This window comes from Wyeomyia smithii, chromosome 1 (assembly GCF_029784165.1).
Source record: "Wyeomyia smithii strain HCP4-BCI-WySm-NY-G18 chromosome 1, ASM2978416v1, whole genome shotgun sequence".
In the NCBI taxonomy this organism is placed as follows: Eukaryota; Metazoa; Arthropoda; class Insecta; order Diptera; family Culicidae; genus Wyeomyia; species Wyeomyia smithii.
The window spans coordinates 205,987,891-206,007,348 of NC_073694.1; the positions used below are offsets into that span (position 1 = coordinate 205,987,891).

The 19,458-nt window shown below is 42.0% G+C and overlaps 1 protein-coding gene across 2 annotated transcripts in view; it reads right to left on the reverse strand.

Annotated features, from left to right (window-relative positions):
- LOC129733935 (homeotic protein ultrabithorax) overlaps window positions 1-19,458 on the reverse strand; it is a 104,689-nt gene that overhangs the window by 13,251 nt on the left and 71,980 nt on the right. The gene's annotated exons all lie outside the window — the stretch shown is intronic.

Here is a 19,458-nt window from a genome sequence, read left to right on the forward strand (position 1 = left end):
TCATACTCGTCAAGAAACGAAAAATAATCGTACAACTAAGCTAATTGCTAATTTATTGACCATAAAGAGAGGTCATCGTAGCAATTGAGAATTGCAATTATTTTTGTCGGAAATTGATAATAAGTTCATTTAACTTCTAGTGTGTGGACTTACTCTATGTCATTCGAGTGTACCAAACCAAGCATAAAAGTATAATAAAATTCAACAGTTTCCAATAATCGGATAACAAATGAGTTTTGTTCCCATATGGAAACTCTACGTCATACTTGTATCAGCGTGATCGAATGAAGCGAACGCTTCTCGAACGTAATAAAATTGCCACAAAAAACCCCATTGGATGGATCGAAATTTGCAACCCTAAATAACCCAGCTTGCCTGCAATCCTTGAAAGATTCCTATCATAATTGTCTCAATCGACTGCTGAAAAAGCACTGCAAGACATGCACTCCAGCAAGAACCTGCGAAGCGAACAGGTCCCAACCTTTCGACTGCTTGCCATCCCGTTTGGCATTTACGAAGCAATTTCATGTGAGATCCATAACCAGCAAAACCATAGAAACTATTTTTACTGCTTTAATTGACCGCAATCGTGGGAGTCCTTGGGCAAACGGTTTTCTTCTCGCCGGAAGCATTCAGCAGCACGCAGCCAGTGAAAGTAGCGCCGCACCTCATAAAAATGCCATTATTATAAGGGATGCTCTTTATTTGGTGCCCACCCTCGCACTGCCGACCGTTCATCTCATTCTGGCCTCGGAAATCGTGCCCAGGATCAACGGTCCCTTTTACGCATGTTATGTACCTACGGTTCCGTACGTACCACACGGCACGGCACGGCAGCGGCGGCACACTCCTTGTCGACCATAATTCTTCTCTTTCCACCTTATTTTCTCTCCCGCTTTCGCATACACTAACGACGGCTGCTGTACCGAAAAGTTGTTAGAAAATTTCATGACTGATATAGCATGGTAATAAATCACCGACTCACACCATGTTTTATTTCTTTCGTCTTCTCTCTGCACTTTCTTCTCCATCTTCTTGCTCGTACCACCACCGGCACGTTACTCATTTTCAACCATATTTATTTCTAATACCTTCTCATTCTCTCATTTGTTTCTACCCGTAGCGTTCGATCCTCCTTCCGCTGAAACTGTGCGCAAGTATACAGGAAAGAAGAGGAAACGCTAGGATGGCACGTTAAAGCGGTACTTCGGCTCACTCTAACGCACGTGACGGCTCTCGCGGGGAGAAAGGCTTAACGACCATTCGCGGCACCTGAACAAGCGGAAAATCTCAGCTACAAGTACGCCAAACTTTTTAAGTGGCGTGGAAAATCGCTCGTAAAACAGCGGCCTTCCTTCGACCTCATTCTGTTTGCCATTTGCACCAGCGAAAAGCGCCACGACCAGGACGAATTTAACAAGGCCCAATATGCCCCGGCTCCACTCTATACACATATGCCAAAATATTCCTTCACAACAGATTGAGGTTTGAATTTCGGAAAGCCTTGGCTTAGCAACGCAACCAACTTCGTTTTCTTCGGTTTTTCCCTTGAGACACTACTTTTTTCCTCGTTATTTTCGGCGTTTCGTTTTTATCTAGCCTCAAGCCGGAATGGTGAGTATCCATAGGGACGTTTATTTATCACTTTTCGTTAATTGGATGCCACCCTCTGTTGGTTCGAACGGCCACGGTCTGCTAGCTTTGCCATCCATCGTTACAATTTGTGTTATAATGGGACCAAATTAAGGAAAAAATAGCCAAATGCAACTGGTTTTGGTTGTCTTCGGAGGCGAAAAATCGAACAAGTTTGTGATTCATCAACGTCTCTTTAGTTGTTATCGAAATCGTAAATCTTATTCTTACCTCATTGAATAGCGAGAAAAATAAACAGCATGACAAAATTCGTTTCCAAATGATAAATCACTCATTTTATGGCACGCGTGGGATACATTCGCAATAATATATCTTCCAATCTATACGGCCAAGCCTATGTCAGCAGATTTTCTTCAACTTCGGTGTCTTCTAGCGGAAGGAAAAAATTCAATTCTGCACTTGTTTCCTGTTTTTCAGCTTCGGTCACCGAAAAAAAGCCCCTCTTCTGCTCCCATGGTCCCATGTAATTCGTTTTACCCGATCGATACGCGGAGATTAATTGAGATCCAACTGTTTACGACAGTTCCAAGGATTCTTTCGAAACGCCCCCTCTCTCCAGGCAGTGGTGAGCTCTATCGGCGCCAGTTCGGCCAATCGATTGTGTTTCACTGTAAGCGATGAAGATAACAGCTGGTCAGCGGTCGCCATGCCGTAAAAACATCGACAACAGAGCTAACGGTTCCTACTGATTGGACCAAAGATGCACTAGGGAAAGGATGGCCTTAAAAGGAGCCTTTCCAGTGAAGTAAATCGAAATATGGAATAATTTAATGTCATGCTCTGTTATGATTTATGAGCTTCGCAAGCTGTCATCTGTAGCATCAGTATGCTGGGTTGGTATTTACTCCCACTATCTCTGGTCGGTATGTTTTTTCCACACATGAAATTGAGCACTGCTGCTGCTGCTGATGATGATGATGATGATGTATGCTGCATGCATCCTGTACTCTTGTTCGACGTTGAAAGCATTGTTGTAAAGGAAGCAGGGAGGGTAACAACACTACATGAGCGGTGAGAAAACCTTTTGCTTGTTATTCGGAAAATCCTTATCAATGTTGAACAAATTTTTGTGTCCCTCAATGAGAGGAATGTGATGCTGCTAGCAGCCAAATCACAGCAGTAACAACCAATATTAATTTAGTTTTTCCCAAGCCGTTGCGAGAGGAGAATAAAAGAAAGTCGTTCGGTAATGGGTCCTTGCAGCAGTTCCGAGAATGATACATGGCCTCTCGAAGTAGCGAAAGCGAAAAAGAAAAAAATAAACAACACGAGTAATTGTATTCCCATCGGTAACATATGGCAGCCATAAAATAGATAAAGTGATACTTATGCTTCCTTTTCAGGAAGGATTCAGACTTTCTTACGGTTTTTTAACGGCCTTCACCAGCCAAAATTCTGTGGAGCAAACCGCAAACGAGCTAATTAAAAGTGAATTATTGGTTTTCTTTCGGAAAAGAAGCATCGTTCTGATGTAAGAATCAACTCGAAATTGGATCACAAATTTTCAACTCTCGCTAGACAGATTTGGACCGATAGAAATTGTCACGTGTCGGGCCAGTTTCGACTCATCTAATTTAATAACGTCAGTCTTTAGAACCAGATGCCCAACTCACTAATAGAATGTCTCAAAATGAACCACCCTAAAGCTTAAGCTTCCTAGCAAGGGGTACTACTGCTGGGCGGCCGTTAAATCACCCGAAAACCACGTGGTCGCAAGCAGTAGGAAATTTAGAGGCTAACTAAGGTGTAGAAAAACAGAACTGTGAAGGGAAGGGACTAAAGTGAAAGCCTTACAGTTTTTTTTTCTTTTCGCCAGCAGATTTATGTTCCCCAAAGAACCGAACAGAAGCGTTGCTCCCAAGTGGTATGCCGCGGGCCCTTACACGAGAGAAGGTGTTTATAATGCGCTGCGAAAAATAAATTTGGAAGCGAAAATGTCCTATAAATAATAAGGCGCTTTTAGGCCAGCAGACACAGCACTGTTGTTGCTGCTACAGAGTGTAGCGTACAGAAACAACCCGAAGTGGTAATTTTTCTTATTTTGAATTATTCTTGGGGTGCGATTAAAGCGTGCGGTCGTTTGTTCTCGTTTGTTTTCACGTGTATAATAGCCCCGGCGATGGGTCTTGGAAAATGTCAAGTGAAGCTTAGCGATATTAAAATTTGCCGGTTTTTACGGCGGAAGCCTGGTTGCAGGTATTATACCTGCTTAATTCGTCCTTTGCAGAGTAACCTGAACTGAAAGGGGGAAATATATTCCCTGCACCCAAGATGGTCAAGCAGCATCAATTATTACACAAAATACAAATATTTATTTCGAAGAAATAAATACCATCCACTGGTCTCGAAGCGGTAGCTAGCAGATAGTGTTGTGAACGGCTCGGAGGACAAAGCAGTTATTCCGGGTCGTTCGTAGTGGGCTCCAGCAGCCGATAAACGAAATGCAGTCAATTTTAATGAAACGCATCCTCTGCCTGCTGTTGTTGCGGCGTTCTTGGCCCAACATTTATTCGCTCCCGAGTGATGCCTTGTAGTGTCCCGGAAAGAGGCACTGGCCTACGAAAGCCGGAACGCAACCAACTACATCCTGTGTGCGTGTGTGGGAGAAAAGAGCACATACAAATTCCCGTCAGACTAATAAAGTTTTGCGAATGCTGTTCCGTTTTGTGTGTTCAGCTTCCTGCGATTGTATCGCTTCTGTCCAACGATGCGTATTTTGCGTTGCTGCCAGGGTGAACTATCTCGAAATGTAGAGCAGTGCCAAGCCCGAGAGCTCCTGAGCTCCTGAATAGTTGTTGTTGCCCTAGCATAGCGGTGCACAATGGTCGCTACAAAATTTGCCCTCCATGGGAATTTGATGTTGGCCGTTCACGAAGCTCGTGAAGAAACAAAAAACTGCACGTCGGGAAGTTATTATCTGTCGATTCGGCATGTTTAGAGTCGTAAAGTTGGTTATTTAGTGGTTGCGCAAATTGGGCTGCTGTGGCGTTTAAATCACCTGCAAAACGATAGCGCAATGCCAACCAATCGGTGGAAGTTGATTTGGTGGCGGATCGGATGGCGAACGATTCTACCGCACCTTAGCCTTTTCAGCTGGAAGAAAAATCGGCGCCCTCGTTATTTGCTTTTCCAATTAACAACATGACAACAGCCAAGATATGCTGCCGATAGTTGAGCGTTGGCAAAGCCGTGAGCCAAGCGCTCCGAAAGGAGCATGAATTATTTCCAATTATGTACATTAAAACGTAGTAGCAAAAACACTGCATCATGTATAATTTAGCGAGATCTCGATGTATAGATAGGAGTATGAATAGGGGCAGTAAGGCCGAACAGTATCCGTAGAGAGTTTCGGATGCAACAAGGTATCGAATAGGCTTGCTTGTTTGTTGCAAAGTGCTCCCTGCAGGCCGAATTCACCTTCACCGTTAGTTTATCTCTATCTCTAATACAGGTAGAAACCGAACCAGAAACCAGGAGTGTCTGTGCTTGTTCGTCGTTGTGATGTATTTACGAATATTCATTATTGATCGAACATTGTTTAATCCGAACCTGTGCAGCATTATACAAGCCTCTCTATTAAACAATTGGTAAAATAAAATACATTTATATGCAAATACGGATCGAATCGAGAGACAAGGTATCGACAGGATGATAGAAAATGCGTCCAAGCATATCGGATATTCTGGGCAGTATGTGAGCCCTGCTAGGTACGTACTACTACTACTACCCACACGTCCTTTGGTCAATTAATAAGCCATCAAACATAATAAATCAAAATGCGTAGCCAATATTTTACGATCACGCAGAAACAAATAGCATGTGCAACGCTAGTGGTGCCCCCCATAGGCGGGTTCGAATGTGCAAATGGGTGGTAAGTTAGTGTACTTGCAGTCCAGTCAAGGGAGGGGTTCCATTTAAATCAATCTCCTTTCCAAGCACGCGGAATCTAGAAACGAGAGGACGTGATAATACAAATCCATCAACGTTGCTGCAAAACGTGATGCAAAACATACTCGGTTCGTACCGACAAAGAGAGGAAAGAGAGAAAAAAAAACTGCAACCAGTCACGGTGCATAAATACGCAAAACGTTATTACATTATCCATAATGAAGTGTTTATAATGGTTGCGGATAGATAAACGATCCCCCACGGTGGCCCCTCCCACCATGGAAATCAGGAGGGGGAAAAGGGCGGCATGTATGTGGTGGGGTCGTTCCGGGGAAGTAATTTTTTAAATCGAAACTGTAAATCTTTCTGGATCGATAAAGTGCACTCACTGAGGTATTATTTAAACAAACATAAATCTGGACTGTTATCGAGCCTATACAACAGTTTCGCGTGTGAGTGAAGTACAGCGCACGGGCTAGAACTGTGCGGCGGGATCGATCCTATAATTCTATGAAAGAAGCTTTCATTATAATCACAGTAATCGAATGTCATGATCTTAATTCAATCTTGATGATCTCCAGCCTTACAGAGGCGAATGGCAAAAGCGAATCAAAACCGTCGTCGCGTCGGTTGTTCGATGCTGCTGCTGCACGATGAAGAAATTTGCCCGCAGGTGATTCTGCCGACCGACAGTTCATAAATATTAAACATAAATGAAAACTATCAGAATTTATAATGCATAGCGATAGCAATCTTGCGCAAATCGAATCGGCCATACACCATTCACACAGCATTTTAGAAGAAGTGGAGAAAAGAGCTTTTCCCTGCTGTAGGTAGGTACTCCAAATCGAACCCAAAAGGGTAGCCAATATTCTATCCTTCCTTCGTGGTTCTTGTTTCTCTTCTTTCGCCATCGTTATTAAGATGACTATTATGTTTGCTTAATTAATTTCACTCTTCGCTGCATTTGGTTTCAATCTTCTCACTTTTCGTATCGTAACGAGCAGTGTTGTTAAACGGGAGAAAATACAGCGAAAAAATGGTCTTACCCTGGCACTAGACAGCGCAACCCGATATCCTTCCACAGCCCCGTCGTTGTAAGGCTGAAGTTTTCGCCCATGTAGCAAACATGAAACCAGCATTAGCCCGTTCGAGTAAACATGCTCCATTAGATAAAGGGTGAGATGAGGTGTTATTAAAATCATCCTCTTATGTAGGTCCCCTTTCCACTCTGCCTGTTAAGATGCCTGGTTTATCTTTGCTTTACACTCATACGTTGTGAAATTCCTTCAAAAGCCATCGAAACGTGTAGCCTAGTAGTGGAGAAAAGCGAACGGTTCAGAAAAGCTTTTGAGAGGAGAGGAGATTAACGACCATTGATTCTGAACGCGGTAGCAGTGACTTCCAATGGACCCGGTTGCACTGGTTGAAGATTTACGATTTCTTTGAATTTCCACCATGAACTATTCCAAGATTGAGTGATAACCTAGTGAACTGCTTTTCACGAGTTGCACACGGGCTGCGGTGCATTGTTCACAGTTGGGTACGATCCAAACGAGCGAATCGTGATTGATTCCATCCAACAGTTGAAGCCAATAAGGACACCACGGGGGATTCTTTGTAATAATGGCGCATAAATAATATCCGCAATGCCGACCGATCGTGGTGCCACCGATAAACGGGGTGTCCTCTGGTGGCAATAGACGGCAAGGAACAAGGCTAAACCCCTCCGGCGCGCACTCGGTACGACCAGAAACGAACGGATTGCATGAAATGAACCAATTTGAGACACTATTCATGTCCTCAGTTAGCACTCCATTTGCACCGAATGCGATGCGGCACGAGGCGATGAGGCGATTCATGGCAATAATAATTCGAAGCGTAGTCATGGAAACAATGAATAACTACTAGAGGATCCGATGAATAACAGCGAAAAGCGTCGCGGTGGACAGGGTTGAAACAGAGTAGGAAATGTCAAATTGCCCGTGTGTTTCATGCTCGGGTTGGGTAAATCAATCCAACATGTTTCATTCGCGTTTCTCATTACCTAGTGTGAGAGGCAATTTTGGTGCTACATTTCGGTTTTGAAACTAATCATCGAAAAAAATTACAAAGTCTTATGGTAATCAAAAAACATTTTTACGAAATTTTTATTTTGTCGAAACAAAAAGCAACTATTCATTGCTTCTCAGTTAAATTTCATTGAGGTATTTGTATTAAAAGTAGCTGACCCGGCTGGCAAACTTTGCCGCGCCCGCTTCTTTTCTTTTTATTTATTTAGTTTTGAACATTGAAGGCAAGCCTCTGGTTCAAGTAACAATCTATCTCCAGAAGAAATTTAGTATATAAAGAGCTTCAAAGAGTGACAACAAGTTTTAGTTCGGAACTACGCCGCTAGTGTAAAATCTTACTTTTTAGCCTTACACTTTAGACCAATTCACACTATTTTCAAGGTACATCGTTTTTCGCATCACATTTTACATGTAATCATAAATATAATGAGCAATTCTCGCTGAAACCGCCCCACTAGTGACATGAGGTCTTTCAAAAAGGATATTTTTATGTCTAAATGATTGAAAGTAGCGAAAAAATGAGAAAACCACTTTGATTAGCTCATATTGATGGACCCCTCGGGCACAAATCGGTTAAACGGTTTCTACAAAAATTGATTTTTGAGCAATTCTTGACCTTTTTATTGATTTATTTCTGTTGAATTTGTCATTGAATCCCCTGCAACCAACACATCGTTTTCAAGAGGAAAAATAGAGCTTTCATTTGAAGTAGAAAAAAATTGACCGCCATCTTGGATCTCGCCGCCATCTTGGATTTCATCAGAAAAACGTGTTTTTGAGCAAGTTCGCAACCACCGATTTTGAATTTGAAATCACCATTGGAAAGCTGAGAAAAAATGCTTTAAGATACATTCGAAATATTAGGTTAGCATTGAGGTTATCTTGTCATTTTGGTCACTTTTCAAAATCGAGCTTCAAACAGTTCAACGCATGACGCGCGTCCAATATCAAATCAACGCAATATACTGAGCCTGTGGTGTGCGTATGATGTGGACAGTCAGTATTCCTAGTTCACAGGTAGTAAGTGCACCCACGCAACGTAATTTTAGAATAGCCTTCAATCAATTGGCTGAATTTCAGGCGGGGGTCTAGCGTGGTTGGTAACGTCTCCGCCAACCACGCTCGACGCCTGGGTTCGAATTCCAACGCCGACACGCCAACGCGTGTCGATGGTTGTGGGGTGGCGTGATCCACTCACAACCAACCCAACTGGTCTAGATTCAATCCTAGCCGACACCGGGAGATTTTCTGAGGCGAAAAATCTCTGGGATCACGCCTTCCATCGCATGAGGAAGTAAAGCCGTTGGCGCCGGTCCGTTAATTACCGAGTCGTGAGTTAGGGTCCCGCCTCCCTGGGCGTCGGTGATTGGCACAACAACAGTGGCGGAACTAGACCGACGGAAAACAAGCGAGAATAAAGAAAAAAAAATGGCTGAATTTCGTTAGGTAGCAAACGTACCCTTTTCGTCGATAAGAATTTGCTAGGGATAAAAAAAGTGATGATTCTACTCTTACTTAATTTACGCTGGCATATCTAAATCTTCTCCAGATTACTCGTGATATACTATACTTGGTATACCATACCTAAGTTTGTTGATAGTAGTTCAATGCATGAAAACAACAGTATATAACAATAGCAAAAACAACATCTAATATTAATTTGTTTAATTATTATAAACGCGAAAACTGTCTTCGTACAAGGAACTTTGTTCTAGCAAAAAAATCGTAGAGAAGCTTAATCACAAATTACGTTACACTCAAGGAGGAGCGAGGGAGTGAAGAAATAAATAATGTGAATGCAGTGTAAAGGGATCAACGATACGATTTTTTGCTCTACGTAATTTGTGAACAGACCCACACAGGTATTGGGCCATCCACATTCCACGTGGACAACTTTGGGGAGGGGGGTCTGTGTGATTTCCACAGTCCATACAAATTTTTGAGAATTTATATGAGAAGTTGTGGGGGAGGGGAAAGGGGGGGCTGTAACAAAATCCTTAAAAATCTGTCCACGTGGAACATGGATGGCCCCTAATATACTCTACACACAGACACACACCACAGGCTCAGCATGATTTGATATTGGACGCGCGTCATGCGTTGAACTGTTTGAAGCTCGATTTTGAAAAGTGACCAGAATGACAAGATAACCTCAATGCTCACCTAATATTTTGAATGTATCTTAAAGCATTTTTTTCAGCTTTCTAATGGTAATTTCAAATTCAAAATCGGTGGTCGCGAACTTGCTCAAAAACACGTTTTTCTGATGCAATCCAAGATGGTGGCGAGATCCAAGATGGCGGCCAATTTTTTTCTACTTCAAATGAAAGCTCTATCTTTCCTCTTGAAAACGATGTGTTGGCTGCAGGGGGTTCAATGACAAATTCAACAGAAATAAATCAATGAAAAGGTCAAGAATTGCTCAAAAATCAATTTTTGTAAAAACCGTTTAACCGATTTGTGCCCGACGGGTCCATCAATATGAACTGACCAAAGTGGTTTTCTCATTTTTTCGCTACTTTCAATCATTTAGACATAAAAATATCCTTTTTGAAAGACCTCATGTCACTAGTGGGACGGTTTCAGCGAGAATTGCTCAATACATTTTTTCGCAAAAGAAATGATTTGTAGCAAATTCGACGTAAACTCATTCAAATTTATCGTTTTCTCCGATCATTGAATATGTATCTTAATCGGACCAGGGTGAATCATGATCGGACCAAAAAATGTGTCATAATCGGACCAGTGTACTTCTGAGACTTCAAGCGGTTTTCCTCTTCGCGTGCTGGGCTTTACTTGCATGGTGCCATAAGTTCGGAATCGCTTCACTGAGTAAAAATCGTGTGAAAAAAAATCACGTAAAAAAGTCGCGTAAAAAAGAATTTGAAATGTCCTTTGTGATGTGTTTGTTAGTGGAACGATGGCAATGGAATTTATAAAGGTACGGAGGTGGTTCGAATCTTCGGTTTTAAGAGCTTATTTTTTTAACAGTGATGACGTCGAACTCCAAGCGAGTAAAGGCGCTATATTTTTGGTTTCAAAACTCGAACATAAGAAGGAAATATCTATGTTCCATTCCAGGAGATAGGTCAACTAAGAAGTGTACTTTCTTAGTTTTATCACTACTAACGAATTAAATTACTTCTTACATACGGATCTGTTGGTACGGATTGTCCCCGATCTTAGATTATATTGTATTATATTGCGCTACACAGTAGGCCTGGCCGTTGACAAGAAAAATGTATGGAAATCATTTTTTTAAATGTTGGATATCATTTTCCAGGATCCTTTTAAGTACTGGCTGTGTTAGTGTAGACTAGACTAGACTAGACTAGACTAGACTAGACTAAAAGTGGTTTTCTGTGAACAGTTTGGACGGATAAACTTAGCGGTGCGTTGTCAACTCCGAACTATACTCTCCGCCAATCACAAGCCTTAACCTCTTGAATAACTTTGCTAAAATACGCTACTCTCTAAATGGTGGGATTATTGAGCTAAGTTACGTTTAAAACACTCGAAACTACATGCACGCTAGCGCTGCTTTGCGGTTGAAACCCGCACTATACTGTTATCCAATCATAAGCTCTTGACCTCCTGAGCAACTTTACTGAAGACCCCAACTCTCTAAGTTTCCGGAATCAAGTGAGAGAGTTACACAAATCTGACCATTTTAGGTGATGCTAAACTTTTCGGTGTGCTGCAATATTCAAACTGGGTGTTGCAACACTCAGTAAAGTGATTCCAAACTTATGGCGAGTAGTGTCTTCCTAAATATTTTTTTTTCATTTTCGAACATTTTTCATATTATTTCGTTTTAGAGAGGTTTCATTCTACAGAAAATTAACTTCATCACTTATATTCTGTTCTAATGAATTAAACGTGAAATCTTCCATTGGGTATATCGAGCATAAGCAAAGTGAAGCGGTGATGTCTCAGAAGTAAGCTGGTCCGATCATGATACAAAACAGGCCTTCGCGTCTCACCAATAGTTCTAACTTTAAAGCAAATATTACGTATAAAAAGTGATCCTACATTAAATTTTAATGTTACAGAAGCATATTACTGCAAAATATACTGCTATCTTTGAATATTCAATTCTAAATTCACTGCTTGAAAACAAGATTTGATAACAATTGTAAGAGCAAATTGTGCTCGATGAAAGTTCATTTTTTAAAACATTTTCAATAATAGTTATACATAAGCAATCAGAATGAAACCTTCTGAGCATCATCAAAAGAAGTTGTTTTAGTTTGTTTGTTTTGTTGTTTAGCCATTTTGTTCTGGTTTGTCTCTGTGACAAAAACATAGTTTTTTTGCGTTAAAAATGTCGAATTTTATACCAGGAAAAGACGTTTGGCGTGGAAGCCTTATAACATTTTTTTCCATTTGAAGAAAACGGCTGCTGAAATCTATCGATTATTTGATGAAGCTAACATGCTCCAACCCAGCAAAAAAAACTTGTGAACGATGGTTTGAACGCTTCGAAAGTGGTGATTTAGATGTGAAAGAGAAGAATCGTCCAGGTCAGCCCAAAAAGTTTGGAAATGAAAATTTGACGGCATTATTGGATGAAGTCGCAACTCAAACATTGAAGCAGTTGGCAGAAGAATTAAATGTTCACCAATTGTCTGTTTTCAAATGTCTGCTCGTATTGAGTAAGATTCAGAAGGAGGGAAAATGGATTCCGAATGAATTGAATTGTACGGAAAGGCGAAAAACCATTTGTGACATTTTGCTCGCCATACAAAAAAAAAGGTTTTTGCATTGAATTGTCATAGGTGACATAGGTGAAACGATTACTGGTGATCAAGTTGAACAGTGTATTGAGAGAGAAACGTCTAGAGTATGCTCAAAGACGTCGATTAGGACGTTCTTCCAAAACAGAAAGTTTTGCCAATGTTCTATCTCAAATGTAAAATCTGAGGATTCAAAATGAATCATTACTGGAGGAAATTTGCAAACATGTTGTACCTTTTTCGTTGGAATTTGAAAATTCCAACTGTTTCGATAATGTTACCTAACTTCATTAGTAGTTACTTATACACATAATCGTAAGCGAATCATTTTTCGGAATCCACACAAAAAACTTTTTGGCAAGTAGTAATTCATGAAGACCTCACAATGATGCTCCGTAAAGTATCAAATATTTTTTCATATCCAACGATCATCCTTTAAGTGAGTCAGACGCTGGGAGTCTAGAAAAACAGGGAATCCAACGATGCACGGTTAGATTTCGCATGTGTTCTGATCGAAGTACTTGAACAGCATAGAAGATCATCATTTAATAAGCTTCACTCAAGTTTTAATATTTTATCACAAATCCTATCAACCAATAGTTGTATTACAAGTAAATCACTAATTATTAGATCAAACTCCTCACTTTCCTCCCCGGTTTTCAGCTTAGCTCTAGGCTGGTACTGAAAATCCAGCGCACAAGGTAGATCAGTAGATCGGTGAAGGGAAACAAAAAAGGCAACAATTTATGAAACCATGGCTAGCCATCGAGCAGTTGGTACAACAAGAGCCAGAGATCAAAAAAGTTAACCGCTCGCTCGATTAATCGAGCTAGTAAATCTTGACTCAATTTTCCTTACCCAACCCCCCTCCCCTCGTTCCCTCTCGTCTACCTATTCGGTGTCTGCTAAACACACAACGGGTTGCAAATGGAGCAACATGGCGTCTCCCGCGACCGCAGCACACAGAGAAAGCGCGGCAGAAGAAAAGAAAATTGGCGGAGATGCGTGTTTGCTGTCGAACCATTTATCTCTCTCTCGATTCTTTTATGCGTTTCGAAAATAGTACTGTCCGTTGCCGATGCCGTGAACATGTGAGGAACTTCCCAAAAATATGTCTAGGAAATTGATTATTTGTTTATAAACTCTTGTGAAGATTTCCCGCCAGCAACCGGGTGGGAAATCGCATTGTTCTTGAAAAGAAGCGCATCCGAGTGACTACGTTAAAAGCACGAATGTTTCTTTCCCCAAAGCGCTGTTTATTTTAAACAATGCCAGAAGAGGAATGGCTTTCAGCCAACTTCTAATTCACTCACGCACAGAGTGCAGTAATTTGTCGTTTTGGAAATTTCGGTTCTGTCACTGCTCGGCAAGACTAAAATGGTTCCGAGAGTTTCTGCTCTTGGAACGGCATTTTTTTTCTTGTCTGTTACCCATGAGAAATTGGAAAACACCCGGCAACATTCTTTGCAAATGGAAGCACGCACTTTCCTGAAGGCTATTCATTTTTAGAAAGCTATGATTTTATCAGTAGTAACTGAAAACAGCACCCCACATAAGAAGCAAACAAATCTCCAGGATAACTTTACTCCGTCTCCGTGGGAGAAGAATGGAAGAGTGAGGGAGGTGAGATAAATAATATCAAACGGAGGAATATACCGTGTAAATGTATGTTTTTTTTCCCTTCTCGCATATGCTATGCTCTAGTGAGCTGAAATCCAAGGGTCGCCTCCTAAAGGGATAACTCTGGTGAAGGTTATTTATTATGTTATTATTTTAGGAATTTCGTTAGAATTTATATCGCTTCTTACTCTATTTGATTACGAAAATAGTTCACCCGTTGTTTGCTGTATAGGCTTCTGGTAAACAACCGGCGGAGACGTTAGCAAAGTTTCCAACTGACATGCTTTAGTGACAACCCGGTTCGTTGTTGTTCTGTAGCAGCAAAGCAGTTGTGTTGTGAATCAATCAATTGTCAGGAATTGATGGTTTGATCATGCTGATTCAATTTAATTTGTGAATTCATTTTTTTGGGAGGAAGTTCTCCATAACCACGAATCTCCATTCGCAGGATGCTAGGGTATAATCAAAGCTGCTCGATACACGCTTAAAAGCTTTACCGTTGGCTTCCACTTTTGGGGCGACAAACAGGAAAGAAAAAGGCATCGGTCGTAAATTGGTGTAAAATCCTTCGTGCACTCGAAGCAGGCAAAACCCTTTGGAGCAAACTTTTGTACACGTTTTTGTCGTGGATACCAGAAAGGAGGACCGGGAGGAACATTGCGCAGCAGTAGCTTGTCCTTGGTATTAAAAGAGGATTTAGCTTTAGGAAAATTTTCGGGAAAAGTTCTAATTCACTGGTACTCCTGCTTTCCCAGAGTGTGGACCTGGAGAAAATTTCATAAATAATTGCGATACAGGGATCTCTCGCTACCGGATAAGCGAATTTTCGAAGCTAAAGAAACCAAAAGTTATAAATTAAGTCATGTTTCTTTGTTTTTGTGGAGATAAATGTTGCGCCTCTTAGTCACCGGGGAGAATGTTCTACTACACGGAAAAACGTGTATACACCAGTGATATAGGGGGTAGATATGCGGCACGGTATTGTAGTTGTAGGACAACGATATGAAATATAGTCAAACATGTGCCATTGTTTCGGCAACCTCTGCTCGTTGTGTGAGGTTCGTAATTAAGTCTAGCTGCTGCGCAAACTAAGGAAGAAATTTGTTTTCGGCTTCATTCATTGGTGTATTTTATCAAATCAGGTTAACAGTTGCGTGTGGCTGATATACCAAGCAAAAGTTAGTTGCAGTTTTCATTACTTTCGCAATCACAGGCTGTCGACAGCAAGTGGAAAAATCAGTTAACGCCACAAAAGAATCTGATTTATCCGACACACAATGAGCGCCCACTTCTCGGTATACTTTTCATAATTTAAACCAATTGTCAGCATAAATTGTACGGAAAAATCTATGTGAAAATAAATTTTCCTAATTCAATAGATCCTGCCAGAGTGGTGGCGCTGAGCGGTCTGGCGAACATTCGGAAAAGCGGATACACATATGTGAATCCGGCATTCGGGAGGCGAAGTCACTTCTGGAATTCTACACTCTGCGAGTCTAGGTTGGGCATTGTAACGTTTTTTTTTTTCTTCTCACTTTCCTGCATACACATACAAGCTTGTGTGTGTGTAGCAAAGTCCTAATAAATTACAAGATTTCCCTCGGTCGTGCGGGCTTGGATTGAGGCCACAGCAGTTCCGTTTCGAGCAATTTTACTACTTATTGTTGATAGCGGCATCGTTCATCCAAGAGCGAAATTTCAGTTCTTATAGACTACTACTGCTACTGCTAGTAAGCTCTAACTCTCGGTGGCATTCCCGAGCCGTGGGTGGTCGCACTGGTAGTAGCAAGAACAACCCCACTATGGACGCTGTTTTCTATCGTGTGAAAAAGTGAATAGAAGACAGTAATTTTCAAGGCAGATCGCACATTGTGAATGCTTCCAGTGACGCATTTTTCCGTGGTGTGGAAAACATAAATAAGCCCGTGGTGTAAATGCCAGATATATTTATGACTGAAAATTGGATGAACTCAAGGATTTACCCAAAACCCTATACATTCAGGATGTATAGCTCGAGCGCGTAGGCTCCGGCAACGGGAGCAGGATCAAGAGAGAGAGAAAAAACCTCCCAATCTGCTGTTGACTGAGGGGATAAACTCCCAAGCAAGCTCCATCACAAAGCGCAATTTCGATAAAGCATCCTGTTGCTTGACACTAAAGCGCTGGGAAAAAGTATTTTCTTTTACATTGTTCGGTAGGAAACTCGCCCCTAGAGGTTAACGCTTTGCGTTTTTTTTTCTGCCATTCGAGGTTTTCGCTTCGGGCTAGGGATGTTTTCGAAACTCGTACGTTAGTATCCTTTTCACTGCCACAAAGAATTAGAGCTTAATTCAGTTGGTTGATGGCAACCTTTTAAGCCAAAATCTATCGCTCACAAAAACCTTGCACCAGCAGTGGCTCGTTCCCTGGAGAAATCATCGGTCATGTTTTCCATGTGTCATGCTAGCAATTCTGATTTGTATTCACTTCCTGCAAAGCGAACCTCTAATGCGAAACCCGATAAATATTTGTAGGCTTCTAGCAGTCCAGCCAGACAGAGTACGCCGGACTCTAATCGAGCCTTTCACACCGAACGGAAAGAAATAATGGACGCCGCATCGGAAAACACTTGCCTGTTTGTTTTGTCACCCCACAGGGCAACCAGCCAACCTTCCCGACAGTGGACCCTTTTTCCGTTCGTTAGTTTGTGTCGCTTTTGGAAAATAAACCATAAATTCTACGCCAGGATAATAAATCCTCCAGCACCACGAACGCCCGGACTGATTGTGTTATTGGGAAGGCTGCTTTTTCGAGCGTTCAGGTTGGTACCCAAACACCGTGAAAATGCAAGGAGCTTGATTTCGTACAGCATTTGTCACTTTAAAATAAATTACATTACATAAAATTTTAGACATTTTCTATCTATTCTGAATAAATTTGCCGTGAAGCAAAGGGGACCGTCCAATACTAGAGCAGAGCAGAGCGAAACACGTTTGTGCAATAAGCGGAGGGACGACGGAGACCACACTGCATAAAGAAAGGAATTAAAGCAAGTGTAAAGTGTGTGTTCAACTCGTACCAGCATTAGTTTCACCGAGGCTAAAAAAGCGTAATAAACTTTGTTATCCCCGTTCCCGAATTCGTACGACAGAATTTTTTCACGCTGCCGCTGTTACTCTACTGCCGCGCCTCGCACGTCCTGCAGTCTATTTTTACTCGTTTGGACGGAAAATTGCATCTCCTCAAACCGTTTGCATCGTCACAATGGCGTTTGGTTCCTGTTGTCGGACAATGTTCAGCCAATTTAGACAGTGACCAGAAGCAAGTAAGCAAGGGTTGGCACAGAAGTCAGCTGGGCCACGATGGAACACTCTTCCGTGCGAACTTTTACATGCTGCAACATTTGACTAAGCATTCAGTTAGAGTAGAGTGAGAGACAATGGCACGTGATCCCGGTGTTTGGTGTCCTTCTCGTCGCTAGTAGCGCCATCGAGGGAAACAGAAGCAATGCTGTATGACGTTTTTGTTAAATAATAATGGGATGACACCCTTTAAATTAAAAGGATATATCGTGTACACGGCGAGGATACACGTTGTGGGAAAGTCTTCTTCTGGTACGAGCTCAAAACAAGCCGTAGGAGAGGTCATTGTGGGGTACACGACATGTGCAATTCGGAAGGTGAAGTTGGCTGGTGGAAAAACGCTTGTCCTTCTTCTATGGTAACACGGTGGAGAGGTCCCGGTATCCGGGAAAGCGCGGAAAATTGATGTTACCAAGTGGAAAATAGGCAGCATGAAAGCCTCTACTGCAGTAGTAGATCTCTGTGGCGAGACGTTTATAAGCGCTGTGAAGTATAAAGTTTGAAAATTTCAAATATTTATTGCTACCGGTTTGCTCCAAGTAGAGCCATTTTTGTTCGTAGGCGAGGATGAATCATCCCGAAGGCCATTGGCACATCATCAAGGAGCAGTTGCAATGCCCATCTCGGGCTCTCGGCCGAATACGGCAACGTCGAGGCAAACGCTGCGATACATCAATCAAGCACGCATCTCAAGAGATGTGAAAAATGTTTTCGAGAGCCAGTTTATGGACGGGAAATTAAAATTAATTGACCGCACTGAACGGCTTTGAGCAGCGACTGAAAATCGACGCAAACGACTTAGCCATATTACGTGGCGGTGCAACCTCGTCCTGTTGCACCGTTGCAACCAGGAGAAAAATCAAGAGGGGGGCTACGTAATTACATTTAATTTAATTCAACTTTAAAAGAAAATTAAACTTGACTCTAAAAGCTTACTTAAATTGCAGCCTGCACTTGGACTGAACGCGGCTGTACGAGAGACAAGGGAGTAGTAAAAACAAGACCATCGTGGAATTTTGTTCGTATCGCAGAGGAAGCAAAGACAAGACTTGAAATTAAAATGAAATCCTTTTTTGTTCCACGGCAACCGGTTTTCCATGCGAGGTGATCGACTAAGTGTTGGAGGAAGGAGAGACTGCACACTTAACCACTATATGCGGACGATGATGTGAGCCCTAAATTATGCTCCTGCACTGGCTGGCTCGTATTGCTGCTGCCCCCCTCCATCACCACACCTCCACCCCACCCCGGGGGGAGCTACATCCTCTCGGCTCGGTCGACCAGGTTTGGTGGAGAGCGCGAATAAAAAATAATGACCCCAAACAATGATTTTATTTTTCTCCACTTTTTGTACCACATTTTTCATCTTCTCCTTTTCGCGAGCGGTGGCAAAGGCATTCTTCATCCTATGCACTTTTCAGCCTGGCGCAGTTGTTGTCCGTACAACAGGCTTCCATTTCAACGGGGTTGATTTAAATAATTTAAATACTGATAAAAAAGATGAAAAAGATTATTGCACAGCAATGCAGTCTACATGTTGCCTGTTGGTGGTGTTCCCGTGTGTACTTCTCTGGAAACACGAAAACAGTTTTGACACGACTGGTGGTGGGGGTTTGCCGGGGCTAGAAGCGGTCATGGCGGTTGATTGGTACGTGAGTACACCTTAATATTGTGTGATTATTGAGCAGCGCCAAGTGAACGGGTATCCTTTTGACCGCAGAAGAAAATTCCTGGCCCCGGGCCCGAAACGGAGTAAATGCTGCCAGCTCGTCATCATCGACGTGATCAGCAGCAACGTGGAGGTTATTATTGAGGGTTTTTTTTTGTTGTTGTTGTTGTGTTAACGTGTTATTTTCATGGACTTTCCAATCGCGGTCCGAAAAATTGGTGGCGTATTTTCTGGAGCTCAGTAATAAGTCCCTCCTGTAATCGTGCATGCAGCTTGGAGCGGCGAAACCTCTGTGTGAAACCTAGTCCGTACATGATGATGATAATTGCAGCACCTCAAACTCTCTACGGGCGTTAGTCTGTGGCAAGGGAATGACCGAAGCAAACACGATTCCCTAAGTTCGTAGCGAGCAGATTAACGGTCAAAGATGAGTTTGTTTCGTGAAATAAGCGGTTGTAACTACAAATTTTGAGGCAATC